The following is a 4086-nucleotide window of genomic DNA, read 5'->3' as shown; positions in this document are numbered from 1 at the left end:
TATTAACTGGTCAAGTTAAATGAATACTTATAGGATATTTTATAAGCATTGAAGTAAGAATTGGCCGCTGAGTAATAAAAGTGAGAGTTCGGTAAAAGGGTCGATGGCAGAGAATTTTAGGAAATGTTTTAAGTGTGGAGACAAATCGCATTTGAGGAAAGATTGTCCCAAAAATATTTTTTGTTGTTTCAAATGTGGACAACCAGGGCACCGTGCTGCAAGCTGTAATGTCAAGGTCGAAACCAGACAAGAAAAGAGATCGAATACGAACATTATTCGAGATAAGGAAGTCGTTGATAAGCCGTCAGGTATTTTCACTCCATCAGGTTTGGAATTAAAGGATATTAAGTACGCGAATTTGTTATTCCAAGGTTTGATTGATACTGGAGCAGATTTGTGTTTAATTCGCAGGAGGGTTTTTTTGTAATTTGGAAATCTTGAACTGATCGGCCAGGAAAAATGTTTAACAGGTATTGGAGATAGTCAAGTTGTAACTTTTGGTAGCTTTTCGATACCAGTGAAAATCGATGAGATTGAAATGGAGGTAGAATTTCATGTCATTCCAGACGAGGATATTGGTTTTGAAGCCATTTTAGGAAGGACTATTCTGGATCATGTTAACATGCAAGTTTCTAAGACAGGAACAAGATTTGTTCGTAGAGTTTGTGGCGAGGATAAAGATAAGAAACTTAATCAGGTAGCATGCGTGGAATTGTTTAATGAATATAAAGGAATTTGCATGTGAAGTATTGACGAAGTTGAGAAGGAGTTTTCAATTGATGTTGGTCATCTCAGTGAAGCACATGCTAGAGAGGTTAGGGGTATGGTAGGAAAGTACCAACCTCAGAGAAATGTAGATGCGTCAATAAAAATGAAAATTGTACTAGTGGATGAGATACCAGTTTTCCAGCATCGAGACGATTACCGTTGTGTGAACAGGAAATCGTGGACAAGCAAGTGGAAGAGTGGCTGGCTCAGAAGATTATAAAGCCAAGTACATTGGAGTATGCATCACCAGTAGTATTGGTACCCAAAATGAACGGTAGCAAGATTGCAGTGGTTACCGAAAGCTGAATGAGAAAATAGTTCGCGATAACTTTCCAATGTCACATTTGGATACAGTGTTGGAGAAACTGCAGGGTGCAAAGTATTTCACCACGTTGGATTTAACGAATGGTTTTTTCCATGTGCCTGTAGAAGTTGAGTCTTAAAAATATACGTCTTTTGTGACTCAGAATGGTCAGTTCGAATTTTTATATGTACCATTCGGAATTTCAAATTCTCCAGCGGTGTTCACCAGATTTATCATGGCTGTGTTGAGAGATTTAGTAAAGGATAATGAAGCAGCAGTCTATATGGATGACGTTAATATTTGTAGTCAAGATATAGAAGAAGGTTTGTTAAAGTTGAGAAAAGTACTGAAGATAGCGGAAATGAATGGGCTACGTATAAATTGGAGAAAGTGTCAGCTGTTACGACAAAGGGTTCATTTTCTGGGGTATATAATAGAAAAGAATACGATAAGACCAAGTGATGAGAAGACGAGGGCAGTCGAAAAGTTCCCAGTGCCAGTTGATAAAAAAGCAGTGCAGAGTTTCATAGGATTGACTTCTTATTTCCGAAAGTTTATTGAGGGTTATGCTTTTATTGCAAAACCATTTACAGATCTGCTGCGGAAGGATGTTAAATTTGAATTTAAGGAGATACATCAGGTTGCGTTTGAATAACTAAAGGTAGCATTGATTAGTAGACCTGTTTTAGAAATGTACAACCCGAAGCTGGAGACAGAAATCCATACTGATGCATCAAAATGGGGATATGGAGCCGTGTTACTGCAAAAGAGTTTGGAAGACAGCCAATTCCATCCAGTTCAATATATGAGCCGTAGGACTAAGCCATGTCAAGAGAAATATCCTGCTTATGACCTTGAGGTTCTGGCAATTATCGAAGCTTTAGCGAAATGGCGTGTATACGTTTTGGGTATAAAGTTCAAAATTGTCACAGATTGTAATGCATTTACAATGAGTAGCACGTTGGGCCACACCTACAAGATTTTAATTATGTTATAGAACATCGCTCAGGAACGAAGATGAGGCACGTTGACGCGTTGAGTCGTGTACCTTGTTTTATGGTGACCGAAAGTATAGCTCATCGTTTGAAAGAAGCTCAGCTAACCGACGATTGGGTTAAGGCTGTTAAAAGTATTGTGGATGACAAGGAATATTATATTATTAGATTATTATATTCAGAATCAGATTTTGTTTAAGGATCCGGATAAGGAGCTTATCGTAGTACCAGCTCAGTTGGAAAATGAGATTATATCAATAGCACATAAGCAAGGACATTTTTCAGTTAAAAAGACACAAGATATCATTGAAATGTCGTATTATATTCCGAAGTTAAAAGACAACGTATGGCGCGTAATAAATAGTTGTGTCGAGTGTATCATTGTCAATGAAAAGACAGGAAGACGTGAGGGTTATTTGCAACCAATAGACAAGGGTGATAGGCCGTTACAAACGGATCACATTGATCACGTTGGACCAATGGAAATGACTAAAAAACAGTACAATTATATACTGGTTGTCGTTGATGGATTTTCTAAGTTTGTTTGGTTATATTCTACTCGTAGTAAAGGCGTTGAAGAGGTCATTAAGTGTTTGGAAATTCAGGGGACTAGTTTTGGTAATCCGAACAGAATAGTGACAGATTGAGGTGCAGCGTTTATGTCCAATTTGTTTCGTGAATACTGTGAGAGGCAGAAAATACAGCATTTAATGATTGCCACAGGCGTTCCACGTGGGAATGGTCAAGTCGAAAGGATGCACAAGATAGTGGTGCCTATGTTGTCGAAATTGGGTCAGGGTAATTCCGGTAGTTGGAAAAGCATCTAGGAAAAGTTCAGCAAATGATCAACAGTGTTGAACCGGGAAGCATCAAGGTAACACCTTTCAAGATATTGACTGGGCTAGACATGCGTATAGGAATGGATCCCAAAATAAAAGAAATATTGGAAGAATCACTGATCAAAGACTTGAACAAGGACCGCGAAAAAATTAGAAAGGAAGTAGTTGAAAACATCGCACGGTTACAGAAGGAAAACAAGAAGAATTTTTGACTTAACAAGGAAACTAGATAGACAGAATGAGGTTAATGAGCTAGTAGCTATCAAGCGTACTCAGTATGGTACTGGATTAAAGCTAAAAGGAAAGTATCTAGAGCCGTATAAGGTGGTTAGGGTAAAGACTCATGGAAGGTACGAAGTCGAGAAGATTGGGGATACTGAGGGTCCCTATAAGACCTCTACAGTTTCAGAATATATGAAACCTTGGCTAGACCCATCCGAGGCGAATGGTCCGTCAGGACAGCCGAATGTAGGAAACAGAGGAAAGAGAGAGACGCGAAGCGGCCGTGTTTTCGTCGTGTCGTCGGGATAGAGCAGTAATCGGCCCTGAGAGAGCCGATAGCAAGAGAGAGAGATCACTCAGTTGTCAGTTCAGCCACGCATCAGACGTACACGCATATAATTACTCACAAACATACTTAATGTAAAACTTGGAGCTGTTATAATTTTAAGTCCAACATACTTATCAAATAAATGTTACTCGTTGCCATCAAGCAACTTAAACTACTACATGTATTCCGATTATTAAAATTTCGCCTCAGCTAATTTTACCGCAGCTATTAAGTCATCATCATCTTCGTCCCGAAGTAGTTCCTGGAGTCGAGATCTTTTATCATCATCCTGATTATCTACTAAATCGAAAATGTTGTCATCATCCGGGAAAATGTATGATGGATTATCATTATTAGGCGTTGCATTCCTTGGGTCATCGTCGTCATCATCCCATTTAATGTCACTTAACCAGGTGAAGTTGCTCTCGAGATAGGTTAGGGTCTTAATCCCAAAAATCAAGGACAGGTCTACGGAGCTCGGCTGAGAGTCCAATTTATGGTTGATTCCGGTTGAGAATCGATAAAAATGATTTCGAGGTCATCCATCGTTGTTGAAAGATTACTAGTTTATGTACTAGCTGTAAGCTGTGAGTAGTTATTATATAGGCACTTTGCTATGGGACAGTGTTA

Source organism: Drosophila persimilis, unplaced genomic scaffold (assembly GCF_003286085.1).
Source record: "Drosophila persimilis strain 14011-0111.01,24,50 unplaced genomic scaffold, DperRS2 tig00001269-arrow-arrow-pilon, whole genome shotgun sequence".
NCBI classification, from domain to species: Eukaryota; Metazoa; Arthropoda; class Insecta; order Diptera; family Drosophilidae; genus Drosophila; species Drosophila persimilis.
This window is presented reverse-complemented; position numbering follows the sequence as displayed.